The sequence below is a fragment of the Balaenoptera physalus genome (assembly GCF_965194825.1).
Source record: "Balaenoptera physalus genome assembly, chromosome: 6".
NCBI lineage: Eukaryota > Metazoa > Chordata > Mammalia > Artiodactyla > Balaenopteridae > Balaenoptera > Balaenoptera physalus.
In genome coordinates, this window is record NC_138885.1 from 102468998 (window position 1) to 102483108 (window position 14111).

Consider the following 14111-nt stretch of genomic DNA (forward strand, 5'->3'; position numbering starts at 1 on the left):
TTCTGATTCCATATTGACATACAAATCATTTAATTTCTTTAAGAATTTTAAAGTAATTTCTTTAAATTGTTCTTTAGGTAATTCCTTTAAGTGCTCTCAGTACTAAATGTATAAAAGAGCTGTAGATGTAAGGATTAAAAGTGAAGCATGTGAGCAAACTGTTATCAACCTAGAGGCTTTATTTAAATAGCATGAAGTCACATAGTATTCACTAAAGCTTTTATTTTTTAAGGCTCCTAAAAATACATTTAAATAATATTTTCAACAATTTTTATAAAATACTTAAAACTGATGTTGCTTTTACTATCTACACGATATCACTTCTCACAGTAGCTCCAATGGAAAGCTACTGAATTCCTGCATTGGCAACAAAAATACCTTCCTTCAGTAATCACAGAAGCCCAGGATTTAGTAAGATATTACACTGAACTTAAAGAAAATCTGAACACAAAAACAACCTTACCTTAAACTATACTGTGGTTACCTTTCCCCACTTCTACCCTATTCCTTCCCATGGACTTTTATTTTCTTTCACTCACCACTTCCTCTTTATGTGCAAGGTTAAGTTTTACACTGGTCTAAATTTTATTAGTGTTTTAAATATTATTATCTATTATTATTATAATCATGATGCCCTTCTTGTATTATATGTTTAATAATTACTCAAATACCATGATATCAGAGTACTATAAAACAATACATAGATAAAATAATAATAATAATTTGGGCAAGAAAGTCACTTAGGTTCAGATTGGGAAACAGAGATCCCAAATCTCATGTACCCCGTTTATTCCAGCTTTACTGAAGTCTAATTGACAATTAGAAATTATATATTGTTTAAGGTTTACAACTGATGATTTGATATACATTGTGAAATAATCACCACAATCAAGCTAATTAATATATCCATCACCTCATATAGTTTTCTTGTGTGTGTGTGTGTGTGTGTGTGTGTGTGTGTGTGTGTATGTGTGCTGAGAACAGTTAAGATTTACTCTCTTAGCAAATTTAAAGTACACAATACAGTATTGTTAACTATATTCAGGTTGTTGTACATCTCCAGAACATATTCGTCTTGCATAACTGAAACTTGTATCCCATGACCAACATCTCCCCATTTCCCCCTCCCTCCAGCCCCTGGCAACTACCATTCTACTTTCTGCTTCTATGGGAATGCTTTCCCTGGACCAGACACTGGCCGTATAGGACATAAACAAGAGGCCTGAAGCCATTCCAAGTCCTGTTCCAGAGGACAACTTGGGAGGGAGAATGATTCTCATGAGCAGGGCATTGGGTGGAGTGGGCCACCGAAACAAAGGTTGGAAGGATTGGACAGCCCATCGATTGGGAAGCAACCCTAGCATCAAGAGAGTTCCTAATGGAGGGGAACCTAGTGACATGAATATCGAAGAGCACAGCACAGAGATGCGTCTGCTGGCAGGGCTCACGCCATCCCCAAGGAAGAAACTTTCATGTTTCCACTTTCCCTTCTTCCCTCTCAAGTGCCAGTCCTAGAGGGTCAAAAGCTGTAGTAAGCAAGCTGTGGAGGCAGAGCGAGTAAAAAGAGAAAGAAACCACCACATTCCCTTTCTGGAAGACGGTGGCTGTCAAACAGTGGTCTTAACTGGCAGAGAGGGAGGGGAAGTTTTACCTTTGAATGAATATTAAAGTATTGATGAATATCTTGGAATAGACACTCTTAACGGAGACAGTCACTTAAAGGTGACTGCAGAATTGCTAAGTATCTCAGAGTGAGCAGAAAAGTCATGGGTACTCTGACCAAATTCCCATCCAGAGCCAGGAGACAATGTCACCAAATAAATGTTAAACAGACAGTGAGAAACAAAAATTGTGTTTTTTATAGGCCATGATTTGTGCTTTTCAATATTCATTACACTTCAACACCCATTTCAATATCCATCACAACAGTCCCTAAAATTAGTCATCGTGGAAGAAATTTGGGAGCGTTGGGAGTAGGTATGGCTGGAAATTATTAAGTGGATCTGAAAAATGAGCCCTGAACATTAAGTTCCCTTTATACCGTTAAAGAGAATCCCATCAATCAAAGTTGTGAATTAGTATTCTTCATTTTAGATATGCTCATTATGAGAAACAGAATCCTTTCTGATTTCACATTACAAATTTTGATTTTGTTCTTATATGAAGAGTATAAAAACATAATCTGTCTTTTCTCAAAAGCTTATGTGTTCATTACTTGAATAGGATGCAGAAATGACTGTTTTTCTACAGATCTATATTTATATGTCAATAAATTTGAAAGTGAGACCAAATATACTAGAGTAAATGAAGTCTTAACTCTGCTGACTATAGTCTCCCTCTAGCTTTCCCTTCCTTTCTGCTGGTCTTCTCAATTCTTTAAGTAAGGAAATTCAGTGTTTCAGATGTAATCAACTGTCCAGTATAATTGTAAGAATCCTAGATCAGGTTGATAAAAAAGATATAATGGAAATGTTTAAGTGGACATTGGCTTTGGAACCAAACCAGCCTGTGTGTGATGTGGTTTCCACTATTTACTCGCTACATAGTCAACTTAGTTAACTCATAAGCATCAGTGTCCTCATATGTAAAACACAGGAGTATAGCACCCACCTGCAGAGCTATTGTGAAGATTAAATGAGATAAAAGTTTATAAATTGTTTAGCAAATTGTCTAATACAATGGAAGTACTCACATGCACATACAGAAGACCTATTTAAGAGCAGAAGATGAATAATATGCCTTTGATACACTATTCTAGGCAAAAATGGAATTTTATTTTTTCCATCCAAATCAGGAAGCTTGATATCAAGCCTAATAATTTATTCCCATTTACCTTCAAAAAGAGTAAAAAATTAGTGTAAGAACGATGTTTTCCATCAGAATCAAAACATATGATTTAGAATAACAGTAAAATTTTAAAGGAATGACTACTAATAAAAGGATAAATAGGCCCACAGAATATGTTATTTTAAATATTTGAGGACCAAATGGGATATTTGATAAATAACTTTGGGATAACTGGCTAGCCCTTTGGGGAAAAGTCATGATTCCTACTTCACTAGTTAAACATAAATACATTTCAGATGTTATAATGTGGTATATAAAAAAAGAAAGCATTTAAATACTAGAAAAAAATGTAAATGCATATTTTTACAGTCCTGAGATTTTATCACCACCTAAAGCACAGTATTAAACTCAGCAACCATAGGAGGAAAAAATACAGAATTGAGAATATAATAATTAAAAATTCATAGATGGCAAAACAAACAAAATTAAAACAAAACCTAATAAAATCAACCAACTAAACCAAAAAAAAAAAAAAAAAAAGCCATAAATAGGTTAAAGGTAGAAAGCAACTTGGAGAATTTATATACATTACTCTTGCATAATCATAGGAGCTAAGGATTAATTCAGAGATTAGTGTCAGTTGTGGCACAATTATGATTTGCCAGAGAATCCCATCTATTAGGTACCACTGCTTTGAATGGCACTTGAATGGCCTTTCTCAGGAGCAGTGGCTATTAAAGAACACTAAAGCTGGAGGTGACTTTAGAGATTATTCTGGTTTACACTCTGCATTTTACAGACAAGATAACTAAAACTTGGCAAAGTTAAATCACTAACTATAATAAGAGATATGTACAAGATGCAGTAAGAACAACAACAACAACAAAAAACCTCCCTGCCTGAAGAACAAGAAGGTCAAAGAAATCTTGGCTTAAGAGAGGGCCATGGCAGGGAGTGTCCCTAAATACAGAGGCAGGTGGGGTCAGACTACTACATCTGTGCTGAGCTGTGTATTTCTGATGGAAGCTAGATGATGAAAAGAAAAGTTTAAAAAAGAATTAGAAGGATAAGCAATAATTCCCCTGAAGGACAGGGGTGCTGAGGCTAAACAAAACAACATAAAGTATATACAATGCCATGAGGCACAGCACAGAAAGAAGTCTAGCACATTGTAAGCCATTAGATATAACTGAATTATATTGGGTATTAACAGTGTTCAATTAAGTTTAAAATATGGGCCATGTGCTAAATATGTGTGTGCCATGTTAAATAATTTTGACCCTGTCCTATAGTTGATGGGAGATCCTACAATGAGTGACTAACATCATGAGGTTGGTGTAAAAAAAAAGGGACCTTGGTGGATGCTTAAGGATGGATAAGAAGAAAAAGTTTGAAGATTTAAAAAAGCCCATCTCTTCTACAAAATCCTGCTGAAATATTCCACTAGACCTTCTGGGTTCTACATTGGCAGAATGAGACTTCCTTCTTCTTTCCCTCTTTGCACTTCGTATAGGTTCTATTTTTTATGCATTGACTATACTGACATATATGCATTTTTAGCTCCCTAACTAAAATGAGATTCTCCAGCAACCTTTTCAACCAAAACAAAACAATAAACTTCCACACAACCAGTATTAAAATGTTCATTAAAATAATTCATGAGTCTAGGTTCTGTGGGTTTCAAAAAGGAATAAGGCCCACATCCTATTCCAGTGAGCTTCTTGTTTGTAAAATACAGCATATAAACAGGTAACCATAGTCTAAGACAGTATAAAAGTATGAAAGTGTGTTATATATATGTATTTACTTCTACAAACTTGAAAACAAAAGAACACTCTGTAGAGAAGTTGCCATTTGAAATAGGCCTTGACACACAGGCAGGATTTGAACACAGAGTGATTTGGTAAAGGCAAGAGAGAAGTACTAGAACAAGCAGAGGAGTTGAGATTTAAAAAAAGAAAAAGGGAACTATAATTTCTTAATAACAAATATTCTGTTAGTACTGAAATTTCCCTGATTTTTTTTTTGTGATTGTTATTAACAGTTTGTTTTAATCCAGATCCAAACAAGTTACATAAACATTGTGACTGAATAACTTGTCTCTTTTTTAAACTATAGGTTCCCCCAACCTAGTACTTCTTTTTTTCTTTTAATTTGTTCTACTTTTTTCTAGTTGACATGTGAGAAGACAGTTCAATCACCTTGATATTTACTAATCCCGCCTTTTAGACAAAACAATAGAAGGTGGTTCCTTACCAAGACTTCAGGTAAAAGTATCTATTTGCTGGGTATATTTAAAGAAATGTGCTAAGACAGACCCTCTCTGGAAAGTACTTTGCCACTAATGACTATGATGGATAGAAAATTATGTAAATTTGGTGAATGAATATTTTAAATACCCAGTGTGTGAGCATTAGGGGTTAATTTCATTAACAATGTTTTTCTTTTAAGCTAAGGAATTTCAGTTTGTATGTCTAAATCTTTCAAGATTTAGAGTGAATCTTATAAAACTGCCTACAAAAAAGAGCAATTTCATTGGTTAAACCTAATAGAAATGAAAATGATTTTATTTCTTCATACTTAGTGTAATCAATACTATTTACAATGATCTAATATATTTGTTATGGCATATTCCCATAAATTAATCAAGCAGGTTCATAAACATCTAGATTAATATCCAGATTACTTTACTTTTCAAAGACAGATTACTGTTTTCATTTCTATATAATTCTCTAATTCAGTGTCAAATTTGTGCTTAAAGGGCAACTGGAAATATTTGGCAAGATGTGAGAAAGTGGAAACTGTGTGAAAATGTCTATAATGACTTAAACAGATTATGTATCACTAGGATCCCTCTGGGATGTCAAGGTCAAAATGAGTGAAAGTATTCACTGCTCATCAGCGTAAATCAGGGAGCAGAATGTAGGCACTTTATAAGAACTATTACCCAACCCTATAGAACCAGACTAATTTACAGAATTTAATGCTTAGTTGAGATAAAAACATGCTTGTTCTCAGTGAATTGAGCATGAAGGTGCATGTAACAATCATAGGTCTGAACTGGAATTATTTAATAACCAGTCTGGTTGGAAGCAATTGGTCTCCAAGGAATGTTAGGCAATTTTCCCTCAATTTGAGTTAAACATTATGCCAGAAAAAGAACTCTAATGACTAGTCACTTTGTGACTGCTGAACAGATTTCTCTCTACCTTAACAAAAGCCAGAAAAATATATTCGAGATGAAAGTAGCCACTATTACTCATATGATTAGGTCTTAAAAGACTCTTAACTCTGGATGTGGAGCACTGAGAGTAAATTTGAATACCTTTGGTTGGCTCTGACTTGGGCCCTAAACTCCTCCTAAAGAATATATATATGGAATCTAGAAAAATGGTATAGATGACCTTATTTGCAAAGCAGAAATAGAGACACAACATAGAGAACAAACGTATGGATACCAAGGGGGAAAGGGGTGGGGTGGGAGGAATTGGGAGACTGGGATTGACACATATACACTATTAATGCTATGTATAAAATAGACAACTGATAGGAACATACTGTATAGCACAGGGAAATACACTTAATGCACTGTGGCATCCTAAATGGGAGGGAAATCCAAAAGGGAGGGGGATATATGCATATGTATGGCTGATTCATTTTGCTGTGCAGTAGAAGCTAATACAACATCAGAAAGCAACTATACTCCAATAAAAATTAATTTAAAAAAAGAATATATAGATGAAGAGGGTTTTCTAGGAAGTAGGGTGACTTAGTGGCTTTTCATAGCCACTCAACAAACCTCAGCCTCAACAGCCTTACCTAGGAAAAACAAAAACAGTTTTGGCTTGATATACAAGGGGGAAAAGTAAGCATGTGTCATTCTCTAGGAGATTAAGCATGAATGTGTGGATTTGGAATATCACATATGTGGATCTCAGATTTCCAGCTAAAAATATCATAACCTCAGCAACGTGATACACCCTTAATGTACAGTCTGTCAATCTTAATATATGCACTAAGAAGAATCTAATGCCCTTGAGAGTTATCCAGGAAGGGAATTATTCCAATGAAGAAAAAGTCCTTTTAATATTTTCTGATTCTGATCACAATACTCTCTCTGTGGTTACAGTAACCATTGAGCAAAAATCTGAATAAGTGAATACACAGATGGGTCAAAAAATTTTTGAGAAACATATTTGATCTACTCTAGCATTGTTGGATTCCACTATATTTAGCTTCTTCATTTCCAAGAGGGTACCCAGGTGAAATACAGCAAAGTGTCAATTTGCCTTAGGCATTTTGTTTCAATAGAAAAAGTCTAGTATTCAGAAACTCATGTCATAATTTCATTTCTGTGACTTTTTCCGTGATCACTAAAAAGTCATTGAAACTCTCTATGACACAGTTTCAAAAATTAGGGTAGGAACTCCCTGGTGGCACAGTGGTTAAGAATCTGCCTGCCAATGCAGGGGACACAGGTTCAATCCCTGGTCTGGGAAGACCCCACATGCTGCGGAGCAACTAAGCCCATGCACCACAACTACTGAGCCTGTGCTCTAGAGCCCGCGAGCCACAACTACTGAGCCCGCATGCCACAACTACTGAAATCATCACGCCTAGAGCCCATGCTCCGCAACAAGAGAAGTCACTGCAATAAGAAGGCCACTCACTGCAACAAAGAGTAGCCCCCACGCGCCATAACTAGAGAAAGCCGGTGCACAACAATGCAGACCCAACACAGCCAAAATAAATAAAGAAAGAAAGAAATAAAATTTTTTAAAAATTAGGGTAGATCAATATTATCAAGCTACAGAAATGCCAAGGAAAAATGAGGCCCAAGAAACCTTTTTTTTTTTGCATTGTGAATTCACATTGGAGAAATTAGCAGTAAGAGGGTAACTAAGAATGAAGTCCAACTGTATGGACTTAAGGATGTAGGAAATGAAAAAATAGAACCATGATCTTAGAATCAGTGCAGAACAAAATGGAGCTTTAAGATCATTTAGGTTAGCTACTGAATTTTACAGAAAGCAAGTAAAGCCAGGCAAAACAACTGTCCGAAGGTCAAAAGCTCATGAGGAAGAACTGGGATCAATCTCAGGTTCCCTAATTCTAATCAGATATTCTTACCACTACATCATAATGGATAATTACAAAGAGAAAAAGAAAAAAGATGGGTAATTGTTGTAGAGTTAAAGTTTCATTAATTAAATTATTTTCTGAGTTCTCCAAATCTTGAAATATCAACAATAAGCCTTAGAGTTCTGAGATACTGCCTGCTTATGGGATATTTAACATCTGTCCCATACAATCTATCAATAAGTATATAATTCTTCACTAAAATTAATAAATTGTACTGCAGTTCTATGTTAAAACAAAGACTGTTCATTTATTTTGCATGCACTGGCAAAGAAACCAATTTTTGAGTGAAAAACAAAATATTAAAAAATTATTCTACAATCCTCCAGGGGGTGGGACTTCAAGAATGATGGAGTAAGGAGCTCTGCAGACCTTCTCCCCCAGCAAAACAGCAATATAATACAACTGGTGAAAATCATTAAAACATACACACACACAATCATTCAAAATGTCTGGATACTGTCCTAAGGACATAGAGAAAATGGAGAATAATTCATTCAAGAAAATCTACCTAATCTCTAATAGAATAGAGAGGGAGGGTCTATGGAATTTGAGTGGCTTCATTGCCTGTGTGTCAGCTCTTTGCTTTGGAAGCTCTACTGGAAGTATGTTCAGGTCCCTCTCCTCCCAGCTCCCAGTCTCGGGCTACAGTTGTATCCTCAGAGGGGCAGACTACTGGCATTCTCATCCTCCAATTCCACAAATCCTGTTCCAAGTTGCAGAGGCTCTGCTTCAGGCGGCCTTAGCCAAAATGACCGAGTCTCTCTTTGTCCCACCCAGCCCCCAATGATAGGACACAAATTCTCCCCAGGTGCAGTAGGCTGAGAATACTGGGACCCAGATTGCCCTCGCCCCTAGGGCAGAGATTCCATGACAGGAAGGGCAAGTTAAGACTAGGATCTGGCAGCCTACCCTCATTGCCCTCTCAGAGGGCAGAGTTAGCTCCTGGAAAACAGGATTCCTGTCCCCAGCACCTATGCGGTGACACAGAGTTTCTGCATGGAGAAAAGGCAGGTCTTTAGTATAAAGAGCTCTGTAGTTCTGCCTTTGGAGAAAGAATGGAGAACTTACTCCATGCCTAAGGCCATCATTGAAAACAATGGTAATCTTTGTAGAGAGCAATGAAAAGGGGGCTGGTAGCTCTGATACAAGCAAAACAGCAGAACATCCAGAAGCTTAGAAGACTGCAAGAGGGGCGGGGCTGATACAGCCAAGAAGAGCCCTCTGAAGGTCAGAGAGAAAAAAAACACAATTCAACAATAGTAGTTGGAAACATTAATACTCCACTTTCAGTGATAGATAGAACTAGCAGAAGATCAACAAGGAAATAGAACAACACTAAAAAACAAAGAAAAACTAGACTTATACATCTACAAAACATTTCACACAACAGCAGCAGAATACAGCTTCCTTTTAAGTGCAAACGGAACATTTTACAAGATAGACCACACACAAGCCTCAATAAAAATAATAAGATTGAAATCATACAAAGTATGCTTTCTGACCACAATGGAATGAAATTAGCAATCAATAATAAAAGGACATTTGGGAAATTCACAAATATGTGTGCATTAATAACACACTCTTAAATAACCAGTTGTTCAAAGAAGAAGAAATTACAAAGGAATTTAGAAAATACCTTGAGATGAGTAAAAACAAAAACACAAAATACTGAAACTAGAGGTTCAACTGAAGCAGTGCTCAGAGAAATTTATAGCTGTGAACACCTATAGTAAAAAAGAAAGGTATCAAGTCAATGACCTAACTTTCCACCTTAAGAAACTAGAAAAATAAAACTAAACTAAACTCACAGCAAGCAGGAAGAAGGGAACAATAAAGAATGGAAATAAATAAAATAGAGAATAGAAAAACAATAGAGAAAATCAACAAAACCAAAAGTTGGTTCTTTGATAAGATCAACAAAATTGACAAATCTTTAGCTAAACTGACCAAGATAAACAGAGAAAACTCAAATTACTAAAATCTAGAAAAAAAAAAAAAAAGAGTAGGTATTAGTACCAATCTTACAGAAACAAAAATTAATGTAAGGGAATTCTATCAACAATGATCTATATGCTCACAGTTATATAACTTAGATGGAAATGGCAAAGTCTTAGAAAGACTCTAATTACTGAAACTGACTTATGAAGAAATTAAAAACTCTGGATAGACCTATAACAAAAGATTGATTAAGTAATTTAAAATGTTCCCACAAAGAAAAGTCCAGACCCAGCTGGCTTCACTGGTAATTCTACCAACTATCACAGAAGAATTAATGATAATTATTCACAAACCCTTCCAAAATATAAACAAGGAGAGAACACTTCCCAGCTATTTTTGAGGCCAATATTAACCAAATGAGATATCACAAGAAAAGCTACAGCCCAATACCCCTTGAATATAGATGCAAAAATACTTAACAAAATATTAGCAAGCCAAATCCAGCAATCTATAAATAGGATTATAAATCATAACCAAGTGTAACTGATCCCAGAAATACAAGGTCAATTTAACATTCAAAAATCAATGAATGTAATACATCATATTAATAGAAAAAAGGACAAAAACCATATGATCAACTCAATTGATGCAGAAAAAGTATTTGACAAAATCCAACACCCTGTTATGATAAAAATGCTAAATAAACTAGGATTACAATAGAACTAACTCAACCTGAAAAGGCCTTCTATGAAAAACCCACAGCAAACATCATACTTAAGGATGAAAATGTGAATGGTTTCACTCTATAATCAGGAATAAGTCAAATAGGTCCACTCTTGCCACTTCTATTAAATACTGTATACAGTATACTGTATACTGTATACTGAATACTGTATACTGAATACAAGAGATTCTAGTCAGACAAATAAGGTGTTTTACAAAGATATTCAGTTTAATTAGGTCCTATTTGTTTATTTTTGCTTTTATTTTCATTACTCTAGGCAGTCGACCAAAAAAGATCTTGCTTTGATTTATGTCAAGGAGTGTTCTGCCTATGTTTTCCTCTAACAATTTTATAGTATCCAGCCTTACATTTAGGTCTTTAATCCATTTTGAGGTTTTTTTGTTTGTTTGTTTGTTTATGGTGTTAAGGGAGTGTTCTAATTTCATTCTTTTACATGTAGCTGTCCAATTTTCCCAGCACCACTTACTGAAGAGACTGTCTTTTCTCCATTTTATATTCTTGTCTCCTTTGTCATAGATTAGGTGGCCATAGGCACGTGGGTTTATCTCTGGACTCTCTATCCTGTTCCATTGATCTATATTTCTGTTTTTGTGCCAGTACCATACTTTTTTGATTGCTGTAGCTTTGTAGTATAGTCTGAAGTCAGGGAGCTTGATTGCTCAGTCAAAAAATGGGCAGAAGACCTAAATAGACATTTCTCCAAAGAAGACATACAGATGGGCAAGAGGTACATGAAAAGATGTTCAACATCACTAATTATTAGAGAAATGCAAATCAAAACTACAATGAGGTATCACCTTACACTGGTCAGAATGGCCATCATCAAAAAATCTACAAACGATAAATGCTAGAGAGTGTGTGGAGAAAAAGGAACCCTCCTACACTGTTGGTGGGAATGTAAACTGGTACAGCCACTATGGAGAACAGTATACAGGTTCCTTAAAAAACTAAAAATAGAGCTACCATATGACCCAGCAATCCCACTCCTGGGCATATATCTGGAGAAAACTGTAATTGAAAAGGATGCATGCACCCCGATGTTCATTGCAGTACTATTTACAATAGTCAGGACATGGACATGTCCATCGACAGAGGAATGGATAAAGAAGATGTGGTATATATATACAATGGAATATTACTCACGCATAAAAAGGAATGAAATAACGTCATTTGCAGCAACATGGATGGACCTAGAGATTGTCATACAGAGTGAAGTAAGTCAGAAAGAGAAAGACAAATGTCGTATAATATTGCTTATATGTGGAATCTAGAAAAATGGTTCAGATGAACTTATTTGCAAAGCAGAAATAAAGTCACAGATTAGAAAACAAACTTATGGTTACCAAGGGGGGAAGAGGTGGTGGGATGAATTGGGAGATTGGGATTAATATATATACACTACTATATATAAAATAGATAACTAATGAGAACCTACTATATAGCACAGGGAACTCTACTCAATGCTCTGTAGTGACCTAAAAGGGAAGGAATCTATAAAAGAGTGGCTATATGTACTGTATATGTATAACTGATTCACTTTGCTGTACAGCAGAAACTAACACATTGTAAAGCAACTCTACTCCAATTAAAAAAAAAAAAAAAAAGACATTCAGACTTGAAATGAAAAAGAAAACTATCTCTATTTGCAGGTGATATGATTTTACATATACAGAACCTTAAGTAATATGCACACATGCACACACACACACAACTATTGGAACTAATAAATAAGTTCAGCAAGATTGAAGGACACAAGAAAATATACCTTAATAAACTGTATTTCTTTCACAAGCAATGAAAAATCAAAAAACGCAATTATGAAAACAATTGCATTTACAATAGCATCAAAAAGAATTACTTAGGGGTAAATTTTTTAAGGGAAGTTTAAGACTTCTACACTGAAAATTAAACTATAATTTACTGTTGAAAAAAAATTGAAGATCTAAATAAATAAAAAGTTATCTCATGTTCTTGAATGGGAGGATTTAATATTGTTAAGATAGAAATACTTCTCAAATTGATCTATAGACTCTATTCAAACCTTATCAAAATCCCAAATGGCTTTCTTGCAGAAATTGACAAGCTGATGTTAAAATTCATATAGAAATTCAAAGGACCCAGAATAGTCAGAACAATCTTTAAAAAAATCACAAAGTTGGAAGACTCATACTTCTAGGTTTCATAACATGGCAAAAAGCTACAGTGTGGTACTGGCATAAAATAATAGACATATGGATCAATGGAAGGGAGTTGAATCCAGAAATAAACCCATATACTTATAGTTAATTGATTTTTTGACCAGGGTGCCAAGACAGTTCAATGGGGAAAAAACAGTCTTTCTAACAAAGGACAAAAGGACAATAGTATATCTACATTTGAAAGAATGAAGCTAGACCCCTACCTCAGAATATACAGAAAAAAGTAACTCAAAGTGGATCAAAGACATAAATGTAAGAACTCAAGCTATAAAACATTTAGAAGAAAACATAGGAGGAAATCTTCATGACCTTTGGTTTGTATATGGTTTCTTTCTTTAAATATCTTTAATTTTTAAATTGAATTTGAGGGTTTTTTTCCCTTGTAATTCAATCATGTCAACAGTCTTATATTTGGTAGTCTTACTCTGTAATAAAGCATAATTCTTTTCTCAGATTTAAGAATAAGATTGCTATTTCACTCTTATTTTTAATAATGTAAGAATAGCTGAAATTTTCCATTTTTCTGTAATATGAACTGTTATATTCAAATTATTTTCATTATTATTGTTTTTAAAAATTTCCTCACAAAATTACATTTATTTCAGGTTTTGATGAGATGATAGACAAAGTAACAGTGACAAGAATTCAGTATGATGATTTGGCTTTGACACTAATAAACTGTGCATCTTGGGCATGTCTTTTACCTCAACTTATCTGTATACCTTTGAAGAGATGTGGAACAAGGGACCTGTTAGATATAGTTTCCTGGGGAATCTGTAACTTTGTCTATCATGTTGATCATTTTTTGGCCCATATAAAAGCACTTGATATAAAAAATATTCGCTGAAGGCAAATCTCTATGAATTAATCCATACCTGTATTTCTAAGCTACTGGTGACCTTTGTATGGACGTGAAACAATCAAAGCTCCAATCAAAGCAAACAGAAGGACTAAAAAAATAAAAAAGTCTGAAACACAGTTTAAATCAGTATTCATTGATTTCTGGGATACTACATTCAAAGAGCAATAAACAGAGGCGGATTCTAAAAGAAGTGGCCATAGACACTAATCAAAGAGATAATACATTTACAAGATAATGCATTTACAAGATAATGCAGTCTCAAGTTTTTCAGGAACATTTACATAATCAGGTGGTAGCAGCTTCATGAATGCAGTTTTTGAGTACAAAAGACAATAATCTTGCATCACTGTTGAAATCATTAAAAGCTATAAACTACTGCATTAAAGTGTATAGTTTTAGATAATGCTCAATCAAAATATTTATTCATGAGAAAGAATAC

The 14111-nt window shown here is 34.8% G+C and overlaps 1 protein-coding gene across 1 annotated transcript in view; it reads right to left on the reverse strand.

The window, feature by feature from the left end:
* Positions 1–14111, reverse strand: part of ERBB4 (erb-b2 receptor tyrosine kinase 4) — a 1174475-nt gene that overhangs the window by 626011 nt on the left and 534353 nt on the right. The gene's annotated exons all lie outside the window — the stretch shown is intronic.